The sequence below is a fragment of the Convolutriloba macropyga genome, unplaced genomic scaffold, assembly GCF_964194025.1.
Source record: "Convolutriloba macropyga unplaced genomic scaffold, txConMacr16.3 SCAFFOLD_2711, whole genome shotgun sequence".
Classification (NCBI taxonomy): domain Eukaryota; kingdom Metazoa; phylum Xenacoelomorpha; order Acoela; family Convolutidae; genus Convolutriloba; species Convolutriloba macropyga.
The window spans coordinates 15,279-29,238 of NW_027452300.1; positions in this window are offsets into that span (position 1 = coordinate 15,279).

A 13,960-nucleotide genomic window follows, 5' to 3' on the forward strand; every position below is an offset into this window, starting at 1 on the left:
ATTCAACGCATTCAACGCAAACCTTACATAATTTTGCGTTGAATTTTGGCGTAGATCTTACATATTTAGCGCTGAAATTAAGCGTTGATCTTACATATTTAGCGTTGAATTTTAGCGTTGGTCTTACATAAATTCAACGCATTCAACGCTAATCTTACATATCTTTGCGTTGAATTTTGGCGTAGATCTTACATATTTAGCGTTGAATTTTAGCGTAGATCTTACATATTTAGCGTTGAATTTAGCGTTTATCTTACATAAAATCAACGCATTCAGCGCTAATCTTACATAATTTTGCGTTGAAATTTGGCGTAGATCTTACATATCTAGCGTTGACTTTTAGCGTTGATCTTAAATAAATTCAACGCATTCAACGCTAATCTTACATAATTTTTCGTTAAATTTTGGCGTAGATCTTACATATTTAGCGTTGAAATTTAGCGTTGATCTTACATAAATTCAACACATTCAACGCTAATCTTACATAATTTTGCATTGAATTTTGGCGTAGATCTTACATATTTAGCGCTGAAATTAAGCGTTGATCTTACATAATTTTGCATTGAATTTTGGCGTAGGACTTACATATTTAGCGTTGAATTAAGCGTTGATCTTACATATTTAGCGTTGAATTTTAGCGTTGATCTTACATAAATTCAACGCATTCAACGCAAATCTTACATAATTTTGCGTTGAATTTTGGCGTAGATCTTACATATTTAGCGCTGAAATTAAGCGTTGATCTTACATAATTTTGCATTGAATTTTGGCGTAGATCTTAGATATCTAGCGTTGAACTTCAGCGTAGATCTTACATATTTAGCGTTGAATTTAGCGTTGATCTTACATAAATTCAACGCATTCAACGCAAACCTTACATAATTTTGCGTTGAATTTTGGCGTAGATCTTACATATTTAGCGCTGAAATTAAGCGTTGATCTTACATATTTAGCGTTGATTTTTAGCGTTGGTCTTACATAAATTCAACGCATTCAACGCTAATCTTACATATTTTTGCGTTGAATTTTGGCGTAGATCTTACATATTTAGTTTTGAATTTTAGCGTAGATCTTACATATTTAGCGTTGAATTTAGCGTTTATCTTACATAAAAATAAACGCATTCAGCGCTAATCTTACATAATTTTGCGTTGAATTTTGGCGTAGATCTTACATATTTAGCGTTGACTTTTAGCGTTGATCTTAAATAAATTCAACGCATTCAACGCTAATCTTACATAATTTTTCGTTAAATTTTGGCGTAGATCTTACATATTTAGCGTTGAATTTTAGCGTTGATCTTACATAAATTCAACACATTCAACGCTAATCTTACATAATTTTGCATTGAATTTTGGCGTAGATCTTACATATTTAGCGTTGATTTTTAGCGTAGATCTTACACATTTAGCGTTGATTTTACATAAAAGCAACGCATTCAGCGCTAATCTTACATAATTTTGCGTTGAATTTTGGCGTAGATCTTACATAAATTCAATGCATTCAACGCAAACCTTGCATAATTTTGCATTGAATTTTGGCGTAGATCTTACATATTTAGCGCTGAAATTAAGCGTTGATCTTACATATTTAGCGTTGAATTTTAGCGTTGATCTTATATAAATTCAACGCATTCAACGCAAATCTTACATAATTTTGCGTTGAATTTTGGCGTAGATCTTACATATTTAGCGTTGAATTTTTGCGTAGATCTTACATATTTAGCGTTGAATTTAGCGTTGATCTTACATAAAATCAACACATTCAACGCTAATCTTACATAATTTTGCATTGAATTTTGGCGTAGATCTTACATATTTAGCGTTGAATTCTAGCGTAGATCTTACATATTTAGCGTTGAATTTAGCGTTGATCTTACATAAAATCAACGCATTCAGCGCTAATCTTACATAATTTTGCGTTGAATTTTGGCGTAGATCTTACATATTTAGCGCTGAAATTAAGCGTTGATCTTACATAAATTCAACACATTCAACGCTAATCTTACATAATTTTGCATTGAATTTTGGCGTAGATCTTACATATTTAGCGTTGAATTTTAGCGTAGATCTTACATGTTTAGCGTTGAATTTAGCGTTGATCTTACATAAAATCAACGAATTCAGCGCTAATCTTACATAATTTTGCGTTGAATTTTGGCGTAGATCTTACATAAATTCAATGCATCCAACGCAAACCTTACATAATTTTGCGTTGAATTTTGTCGTAGATCTTACATATTTAGCGCTGAAATTAAGCGTTGATCTTACATATTTAGCGTTGAATTTTAGCGTTGATCTTACATAAATTCAACGCATTCAACGCAAACCTTACATAATTTTGCGTTGAATTTTGGCGTAGATCTTACATATTTAGCGCTGAAATTAATCGTTGATCTTACATATTTGGCGTTGAATATTAGCGTTGATCTTACATAAATTCAACGAATTCAACGCAAACCTTAAATAATTTTGCGTTGAATTTTGGCGTAGATCTTACATATTTAGCGCTGAAATTAAGCGTTGATCTTACATAATTTTGCGTTGAATCTTGGCGTAGATCTTACATATCTAGCGTTGATTTTTAGCGTAGATCTTACATATTTAGCGTGTAATTTAGCGTTGATCTTACATAAATTCAACGAATTCAACGCAAACCTTACATATTTTTGCGTTGAATTTTGGCGTAGATCTTACATATTTAGCGCTGAAATTAAGCGTTGATCTTACATATTTAGCGTTGAATTTTAGCGTTAATTTTACATAAATTCAGCGCATTCAACGCTAATCTTACATAATTTTGCGTCGAATTTTGGCGTAGATCATACATAAATTCAATGCATTCAACGCAAACCTTACATAATTTTGCGTTGAATTTTGGCGTAGATCTTACATATTTAGCGCTGAAATTAAGTGTTGATCTTACATATTTAGCGTTGAATTTTAGCGTTGATCTTACATAAATTCAACGCATTCAACGCAAACCTTACATAATTTTGCGTTGAATTTTGGCGTAGATCTTACATACTTAGCGCTGAAATTAATCGTTGATCTTACATATTTGGCGTTGAATATTAGCGTTGATCTTACATAAATTCAACGAATTCAACGCAAACCTTAAATAATTTTGCGTTGAATTTTGGCGTAGATCTTACATATTTAGCGCTGAAATTAAGCGTTGATCTTACATAATTTTACGTTGAATCTTGGCGTAGATCTTACATATCTAGCGTTGATTTTTAGCGTAGATCTTACATATTTAGCGTTGAATTTAGCGTTGATCTTACATAAATTCAACGCATTCAACGCAAACCTTACATATTTTTGCGTTGAATTTTGGCGTAGATCTTACATATTTACCGCTGATATTAAGCGTTGATCTTACATATTTGGCGTTGAATTTTAGCGTTAATTTTACATAAATTCAGCGCATTCAACGCTAATCCTACATATTTCTGCGTTGAATTTTGGCGTAGAGCATTGGTCTTACATAAAATCAACGCAATCAGCGCTAATCTTACATAATTTTGCGTTGAATTTTGGCGTAGATCTTACATATTTAGCGTTGACTTTTAGCGTTGATCTTAAAAAAATTAAACGCATTCAACGCTAATCTTACATAATTTTGCGTTAAATTTTGGCGTAGATCTTACATATTTAGCGTTGAATTTTAGCGTTGATCTTACATAAATTCAACGCATTCAACGCTAATCTTACATAATTTTGCGTTGAATTTTGGCGTAGATCTTGCATATCTAGCATTGAATTTTAGGGTAGATCTTACATATTTAGCGTTGAATTTAGCGTTCATCTTACATAAATTCAACGCATTCAACGCAAGCCTTACATAATTTTGCGTTGAATTTTGGCGTAGATCTTACATATTTAGCGCTGAAATTAAGCGTTGATCTTACATATTTAGCGTTGAATTTAGCGTTGCTCCTACATAAAACGCATTCAACGCTAATCTTTCCATGCAATTTCTGACCACTCTACGATTTCAAAAGTTTTTCAAGTTTTTTTTTCAAAAAGTCAATTTTTTCACTGTTTCGACCTCTATACTTCACAGGTGAGAAACATGAAGTCAGAAAAAATCATCTTTTAGTATTCTTTTCTAGTGCAAAATCCAATTCAGACCATTTTACGATTTCAAATTTTTCAAGTTTTTTTCAAAAAATTCATTTTTTTCCTGTTTTGATCCACTATACTGCACAGGTGAGAAAAAAGAAGTCAGCAAAAATCATTTTTTAGTGCTCTTTTTTAGTGCAAAATCCATTTCAGACCATTTTACGATTTCAGAACTTTTCAAGTTTTTTTTCATAAAATAATTTTTTTTCACTGTTTCGAACTCTATACTGCAAAGGTGAGAAACATGAGGTCAGAAAAAAGTCATATTTTAGTATTCTTTTCTAGTGCAAAATCCAATTCAGACCATTTTACGATTTCAAATTTTTCAAGTTTTTTTCAAAAAATTCATTTTTTTCCTGTTTTGATCCACTATACTGCACAGGTGAGAAAAAAGAAGTCAGCAAAAAATCATTTTTTAGTGCTCTTTTTTAGTGCAAAATCCATTTCAGACCATTTTACGATTTCAGAACTTTTCAAGTTTTTTTTCATAAAATCATTTTTTTTCACTGTTTCGAACTCTATACTGCAAAGGTGAGAAACATGAGGTCAGAAAAAAATCATCTTTTAGTATTCTTTTCTAGTGCAAAATCCAATTCAGACCATTTTACGATTTCAAATTTTTCAAGTTTTTTTCAAAAAATTCATTTTTTTCCTGTTTTGATCCACTATACTGCACAGGTGAGAAAAAAGAAGTCAGCAAAAAATCATTTTTTAGTGCTCTTTTTTAGTGCAAAATCCATTTCAGACCATTTTACGATTTCAGAACTTTTCAAGTTTTTTTTCATAAAATCATTTTTTTTCACTGTTTCGAACTCTATACTGCAAAGGTGAGAAACATGAGGTCAGAAAAAAATCAAATTTTAGTATTCTTTTCTAGTGCAAAATCCAATTCAGACCATTTTACGATTTCAAATTTTTCAAGTTTTTTTCAAAAAATTCATTTTTTTCCTGTTTTGATCCACTATACTGCACAGGTGAGAAAAAAGAAGTCAGCAAAAATCATTTTTTAGTGCTCTTTTTTAGTGCAAAATCCATTTCAGACCATTTTACGATTTCAGAACTTTTCAAGTTCTTTTTTCATAAAATCATTTTTTTTCACTGTTTCGAACTCTATACTTCACAGGTGAGAAACATGAGGTCTGAAAAAAATCATCTTTTAGTATTCTTTTCTAGTGCAAAATCCAATTCAGACCATTTTACGATTTCAAATTTTTCAAGTTTTTTTTCAAAAAATTCATTTTTTTCCTGTTTTGATCCACTATACTGCACAGGTGAGAAATAAGAAGTCAGCAAAAAATCACTTTTTAGTGCTCTTTTTTAGTGCAAAATCCATTTCAGACCATTTTACGATTTCAGAACTTTTCAAGTTTTTTTTCATAAAATCATTTTTTTACACTGTTTCGAACTCTACTGTTACTGCAAAGGTGAGAAACATGAGGTCAGAAAAAAAATCATTTTTAGTGCACTTTTATAGTGCAAAATCCAATTCAGACCATGTTACGATTTCAAATTTTTCAATTTTTTTTTCGAAAAAATAATTGTTTTACAGTTTCGACCCCTATACTGCACAAGTGAGAAAAATGAAGTCAGCAAAAAATAACCATTGAGTACTCTCTTACGGTGCAAAAACCATTTCAGACCATTTTAGGAATTCAAATTTTTTTCAAAACTTTTAAAAAAATTTAAATTTTTCCCAGTACGCCTCACATGGTAAATGCGTTAATTATGCTAAGTTAAATACTACGCAAAATCAACGCAAAAAATGTAAGATCTACGCTAAATTCAACACAAAATATGTAAGATCTACGCTTTATAAGAATTGCGGCTCTTAAGGAAACCAAGGTTGCTGTGGCACAATGGTAGAAGAGGCGACAAGCAAACAGGGAGTCGGCAGTTCGAGTCCCATACGCAACTCGAGGTTAATAGTTCAAGCGGACGATTTGATTTTTTGTAAGATCAACGCTAATTTCAACGCAAAAATATGTAATATCTACGCTAAATTCAACGCTAATTATGTAAGATCAGCGGCAACTAGCGTTGACAAGTCGGAAAATTCACCGCAATTTTCTTACACGATTTTGCGTTGAATGCGTTGAGTTTTCGTCTTCAAACTCAACGCATTCACGGCAAAATTTTGAATGAAAATTGCGTTGAATTTTCCGACTTGTCAACGCTAGTTGCCGCTGATCTTACATTATTTTGGCCAAATTCCTCGGCCAGGGCAGCCCCATTTACAAAGCACAAGGGTTGAATTTTTCCGCCCAAAATGATGTAAGAGTGGGGCTGTAAATTGGGGATCTTTTTAGAAAAATGTAGCTCAAAAATCTTGCGTTTTTTTGGGCCGCATTTGTTTTGGAGCTGAGCTTGAAGAATAAAAAAAATTGCGCAAGAAGTAAAAATTCAGAGCAGATTCAAAACAGATCCGAAAAATTGCGTAGGACGAAGACAATTTCGGTGTTCTATTTTTATCCGGATTATCCATCCTCTTAGCGAGAAAACTGTGTATAGAGAATCAGAAAGAGCCGCGCATGCCACGTAAGCAAAAAAAAAATTGTTTACGAACTGAACAAAAGCAAGAACTCACAATTTCAATTTTTTGTCAGCCTAGCAACTCGAGCTAACACATAAACTCAGCAATAAAATTGTTGAAATAACATAGCCTTGAGCAGTATGTTTGTAACTGCGTCTTGCCAAAACCAAACTCTTGAGCAGTATATTTGTTAAATTGTTACTGTGTCTTGATACCAAAATTTGTCTTGAGCAATACTCTATCTAATATTGTGTCTTGTATCGAAAACGTCTCGAACAGTGAATTCAATTTTCTGTGTCCTGATTTCCAATCTTCAACTCGTGAGTACTCTGCGAAAGTTGCCACGCACACACCTAGGATTAAGTTAGAAACCAGTTTTTCATAACACTTCTCAGGCATATATTTCTGCCTTAGATTTGTTTCATCAAAACGATTGAACAGGTAAACATTTAGAGATTGCTTATTGTGTGATCTGTGGACCCAGATCAATTGAGAAAAAATCCAAAACTAAGTTAGTTAAATTAGTTAATTCAACGGTAAGTACAGCAGAACGAATATATAGTTACAAAAGCAAACTGCATAAGCGAAGTATCCGGACAGATTTTGTAACCACTCAGAACGAACTAGGTGGTGTAAAAATTTCTTTGTGAAACACGAGTAGAATAGCCGTTATATTTGGTCCGCCGACCCGGACAGTGAAATACAAACTGCTGTCCAACTCCACAACTGAAGTGCCAATGGCATCAACGAATAAAGCAAAATTCAACAGGCAATTTAACGACGCATAGCCAATTAGGCAAACTGCATTAAAAAATGAATAGCAAAGCCTAATTAAAGCAAATAAACATAAGTACTGTAGAGATTCAAGCTGCAGTCCCAGAGTACAAACGAAGTGACTCCGTCACAGAGTCAACACATTTTGCATAGAGAGATTGTCAACTGTCAAAAACAACTCGAAGAAAAAACTGAGGAGGGCCACGAGCTAATCAGAAAAAACGATATATCAAGCAAACTCAAGACCGTCTATCAACAGTTACTGAAGCTTGACTACTCTCTCTGAGTTCTTCTTCGGAAGCAAGCAAATATTCTTCGCGATACAGAATTGTTTGGACGTTACAAAGCCGAACAACTAAACTTCTTACAAAAATTGAACGCAGATTGGTTACCATATATTCACGGACAGAAAATTATGTCAAATCAACAAAGTCATTCAACTGTTTCTGAATCTGAATCAAATCCGCCAGTAATTGATTCATTGCCAACTGATCAAAATCGTTGTCTCCCAGAAGGGAATGACAACACAAGCCACAGTACACTGAACACCGTTACACGAAACGGACAATCAAACAATCAAGATCCAGAGAACGGTTCGGGAACATCCTCAGCGAAAAGAAGGATTAAAGAAAAATTGAGGGACTTTGAAAATTAAATCGAAACAAAATTGCATCTCGAAAGAACACAGTTTGAGAGAAAGAAATTTGAGCTAGAAATGCAGATGAAAGAATTAGAGAGGCAGCATCAGCTTTGGGAAAGGGAGCAAGAGTAAGAGCTCAAATTGCAAATCACAATATTGGAGAAGGATGATGTGCGTTCTCAGTCAAAAAAAGCTCGAGACAAGTCGACTTTCAATTGGATCTAAAAAAAGAGAGATGTCTCGGATTGGGCCAATAAGATGAGCGAAACACAAACACCAAATCGATCAAAAACCCGATTTGATGTCAGCCCTGAACGAAGTGAAGACAGGCATGATTCACGATATTTAAAATGTCGGGATCGTTCAGCAAGTGTTAAGGACAGAGATGTGTTGCACAAAGTAGGTATGCGCACTAAAATTGGACATTCCAGCAGTAGAAGTTTGCCAAAGTTGAAGTTGAATAGTTTTGACGGAAACCCATTGGAGTGGCTTGAAAGGTCTAGCATGTTTATCGCAACAGTATATAAACGCACGATTTCCGATTCAGAGAAAATGAGCCGTTTGAAGACGCTACCAACAGACAAAGCAAAATCCGCAGTCTCGGGAATGGGGTTTTCTGGACAGTTTTACAGCGCTGCCTAGAGCATACTGGAAACAAAATTCGGAAAAACGCATGTAATTATAGATGCGCAGCTTGAGAGCCTACGAAAAGCAAATCACTTGAAGCCTCATGACTCAGCAAGCCTGAGTCAGTATTCTGTTATTGTCTCTAACTTTGAAAACGTGCTCAGAGAGAACAAACAAATTGGTGATCTGCAATCAAGTTCAACGTTGTATATGCCAGTTGATAAGCTACCGCGGATACTCAAAGATAAATGGTGGATCTATGTTGATGACAAGGATGAAGACTGGCCCGATCGAATCATGTTTGAAAAATAGCTATCAAGAATGTGGGCAGGCGCAACACAAAAGGAGAGAAACAATTCTCGAAGACGTCAAATTTAAGTGCCAGTTCCAACCTAAAGGAAACGAAGCAAATGCAAAACAACAATTGTCCACTAGCGGATGGCACTCATAAAATATGGAACTGTCCAATATTTAAGAATATGAATGTCACCGATCGCTATGCTGCAGTGGGAAAGGAACGCTTATGCTATGGTTGTCTTGGGAAAGGGCATGCAATCAAAGATTGTAAAGTCCACTCGTAAGTTATAAATGGATGTACCAAAAAGTACAACAGACTGCTACACTCAGAAAACCAAATGGACGAGGGCAGTCACGCAGTTAATGTAAGCGCAGCAACAATCAACCAGAGTAGCCAAATTACTAGCTTTCTTCAAATAGTTCCGGTATCGGTTCAGAGCTGTGGTAACAGTTTGACTACCTACGCTTTCGTCGATAGTGGGTCGACAGTATCATTCATCGATGAAAATGTCAAGGATCAACTACAAGCCAAAGGCACGGAAGTTACCTTGAACACAGCTGGCATACATTGGACAGAAGATTTGAGGACAGAGAAGGTTCCTATCACAATAAAGGGACTACATTCAAAGATGCTTTCGATTGAAGCGTTTGCACACCCATCAACCTCGTTGGGAAACACAATATATGATTACAAGGAACTGAAGAACAACTTCAGACACCTGAGTGTTCTCACTAACAGAGAATTCAACCTGATGGAAGTAGGCATCATACCTGGACAAGATGACTACGAAATTCAACGTCCATTGGACTATAAGATTTGAACACGAAGTGAGCCTTGCGCCGTTTTAGTAGAATTATGATGGGTAGTCAGTGGTCCATGACAGGCAAGAAAAATCAAACTGTTTGTCATTTCGCCGCCACAGATGTTGTAAAAATGGCAGAAAACATCCAATCATGGTGGGACATAGAAACTTATGCTCCCAAAATAAATGTTGTGAGTCAATCAAAGAAAGAGCAACAAACTCAGAAGTTTTTCGAGAGCACAACAAAGTTTACATGCGAGCGGTATGAAGTGGGCACGCTCTGGAGTGAACCAGAACCCAATCTTCCAAACAACTACGGTTCGGCCCTTGGTGAAGTCTACTCACTGGAACGAAGATTCCGACGAGACCCAAAATTTAAAAAATTGTATCAACGTTCAATTGATACAGATGTTGAAAAGGGATTTTTGAAGATCCTTGGTAAATCGGAAGTCAAAGATACCTTCGGAAAGGAATGATATTTGCCACACCATCCGGTTCTAAACCCCAACAAACCGAGTAAAATTCGTCGTGTTTGCAACGCTGCAGCAAAATACAAGGATAAATGCCTAAATGGCAAGTTGTTAGCCTGACCCGATCTACTACACGGATTGATCGGAACAATATTCAGATTTCGAGAAGGACCACTTGCCCTTACCGCAGATATTGAATCAATGTCTCTGCAAATGCAAGTTCCTGAACGGTATAAATGCTGTTTGAGATTCATGTGGCGACCAACAACGAAGAAACTTTTGCAAATTTACGAGTATCAGCGTCATGTTTTTGGAGCAAAGATTTCACCAACATGTGCCAACTACGCTTTGAAACGAGTAGCGATCGATAACGAGGACGAGTTCCCAATTGCAGCAAAAACAATGCAAACCAAGTTCTACATGGACGATTTCATCAAGTCAGTCGAAACACCTGAGGGGGCAATAATTGTTTTCAAGCAACTGCAACCTCTTCTCTCAAATCATGGATTCGAACTGAAGAAGTGGATTACCAACAGCGACGTGGTAACCAACGCAATCCCAGAGGACTTGAGATCAATCGGCAACACTAAGCAGGTTGAATCATAACCCAGCAAGGAAAGGACTTCCGTACTTGGGCTTCAGTAGACGGTTACCGATGATAGTCTACAGGTTTGTAGAGGTAAAAGCAAAGAAACTGAGTCCCTAATAACCCAAAGGAAGATCTTATCTCTAGTTTCTTCAGTTTTTGATCCTCTTGGACAGTTAGCACCATTCAGTCTTCATATGAGACGACTCTTGAAGAGCATCTGGACCAAAATGGACAACATTGGGATAACTCAGTAGAACTTAACGAGGAACAAGAGTTTCTGAAGTGGAAAGTGCAGCTTCCAGAAGTATCGGAAACCAGCATTGATAGAAGATACTTAAGCACAGCCAAGGACAAATGGGAACTTCATGTGTCTGCCGACGCATCTGAAGACACAATGAAAGCAGTGGCATACCTACGTTCAAAGCCCAAAGAATACTCAACAGACTTAGCATTTTTAATCGGAAAGTGCAGAGTCGCACCGAAGTGACACCTTTCCTTACCAAGCTTGGAACTACAAGCAGCAATGATGGCGGTGAGACATAAAGAAGAGATAGTGAAGGAAAACGAACCGAACATTCACAGTTTTAACTTTTGGACAGACTCCACTACTCTTCTGCAATGAACTGATAGCTCCAACTGTAAGCAACACGTGTTTGTTGCAAAAACTGTGGCTGAGGTTTTGAATACAACTATTGCTTCAGACTGGAATCATGTGAGTGGTATTAACAACCCAGCTGATATCGGGACACGAGCTATCAATGTTGACGAACTTATGAGAAGCGAATGGCTCACTGGGCCCGCCTGGTTGAAACAATCGGAGAGCGAATGGCCCGAACAAGTGAATTTAACATTTGCTTCAGACGAACAAAACGAAATATTAATCTTCTCCGCAAAGGTTGAGGAGAAGAAGCCGATGTTGCTGTGGGAACAATTCAGCAATTTTAATCGACTTGTAAATATAATGGCATACGTACAGCGCGTATTTAAAAAACACAAACCGGCTACAAAAACACTAAGTGTTCAAGAAAGAGCGGGTGCACAAGCATGCTTCTTTAGACTACTGAAGCAACAACAGTTTGCTGAAGAGATGAAATCTCTCACGACTGAAAAGGAAATTCCAAAAAACAGCAAAATCCTCCAGTTCTCAGCGTTCATAGACCAGCAAGTAATTATTCGTGCTCAGGGCAGAATAAGTAAAAGTCAATTGATCTTCGATACCAAGCATCCAATACTGTTACATTTAAAGCACCTTGTAGTTGAATTATTCTTGCGAAACGATCATAAGAATAGTCATCACGAAGGTACTTAACATGTCAGAAACATAGTTCAGCAGAAATTCTGGATCCTAGGCAAACAAAATGCTTTGAGATCGATCAAAAACAATTGCATTAGATGTCGAAAGGGAGGAGCCCAAACAAAGGCACCAGTAATTGCAGATCTACCTGATGAACAATTAGTCACATCAACAGTGTTCTCGAATGTGGGCGTAGAATATTTTGGACCATTCACAGTAAAAATTGGTCGAAGAAACGAAAAACGTTGGTGCTGTCTAGTCACATGCCTTACTGTACGCGCGGTTCATATAGAGATTGTACCAAAACTAGACACTGATAGTTGTCTGAACGCGATTATGCGATTGATTGCTCGAAGAGGCAAACTGGTCAAAATGATTAGTGATAACGGGTCAAATTTCGTTGGAGCTGAAAAAGAATTGGCAGAGTATATACCAGCATGGACCAACGAGCAAATTGAAGAACATCTGATTGAACAAGGTATCAGATGGAAATTCAACCCACCTGCAGCACCACACTTTGGAGGAGTGTGGGAAAGACTGGTTAGGAGTTGCAAGAAGGGAATGTACGTAGTGCTGGTCAATCGATCAGCCACAAAAGATGTTCTGTCAACCACGATGAACAGACGCTGAATGCTAGACTCTTGTCACCGGTCAGTTCTGATGCTACCGGTTTAGAGGCTATTACTCCAAACCATTTCCTACCTGGCAACAAGAACCTTTGTTTACCGTATCTATCCAGTGCAATGTAATTTGTTCATAGAAAGCTCTTACGACAAACACAAGCTTACGCAGACCTCATCTGGGATAGATTCCGTAAAGAGTACTCGCCAACATTGAACAGTCGAAAGAAACGGCAGACCACAACGGTCAGAAGTCTTCAGCAGGGTTGTCTTGTGTGGTTAGTAGAAGACAGTGACAAACGTGGATGTTACGAGCTGGGTCGAATAACCGAAACCTTTGAAAGCTCAGACGGAGAGATTCGTTCAGCGAAAATCCGAACGAAAATGGATACTACAAGAGGCCAGTAGTGAAGCTCGCACCAGTACTACCAACTGGCGATGATGTTTTCAGGAACGAAAACTGGGCCGGCGCTGTTAGAGCTGAGCTTAAGGGATAACAAAATTGCGTAGGAAGTAAAAATATAGCGCAGATTCAAAACAGATCCAAATAATTCCTTAGGACGAAAACTAATACTGTGTTCTATTTTTATCCGATTATCCATCCCCTTAGCGAAAAAACTGTGTATAGAGAATCAGAAACAGCTGCGCATGCCATGTAAGCAGAAAACATTGTTAACGAACTGAACAAATATAAGAACTCACAATTTCAATTTTTTTCCGCCTAGCAACTCTAGGTGGACATTAACTCAGCAATAAAAATGTTGAAATAAAATATTTTTGAGCAGTATATTTGTTACGTCTTGCCAAAACCAAACCCTTGAGCAGTATATTTGTTAAATTGTTACTGTGTCTTGACACCAAAATTTGTCTTGAGCAATATTACATATAATATTGTTTCTTGTATCGAAAAAATCTCGAACAGTGAATTCAATTTTCTGTGTCTAGAATTCCAATCTTCAACTCGTGAGTACTTTGCAAAAATTGCAACACACACACACACACCTAGGATTAAGCTAGAAACCAATTTTTCATAACACTTCTCAGGCATATATTTTTGGCCTTAGATTTTTTTAATCAAAACGATTGAACTGGCAAACATATAGAGATTGCGTATTGTGTGATCTGTGGATCCAGATCAATTGAGAAAAATCTAAAACTAAGTTAGTTAAATTAGTTAATGCAACGGTAA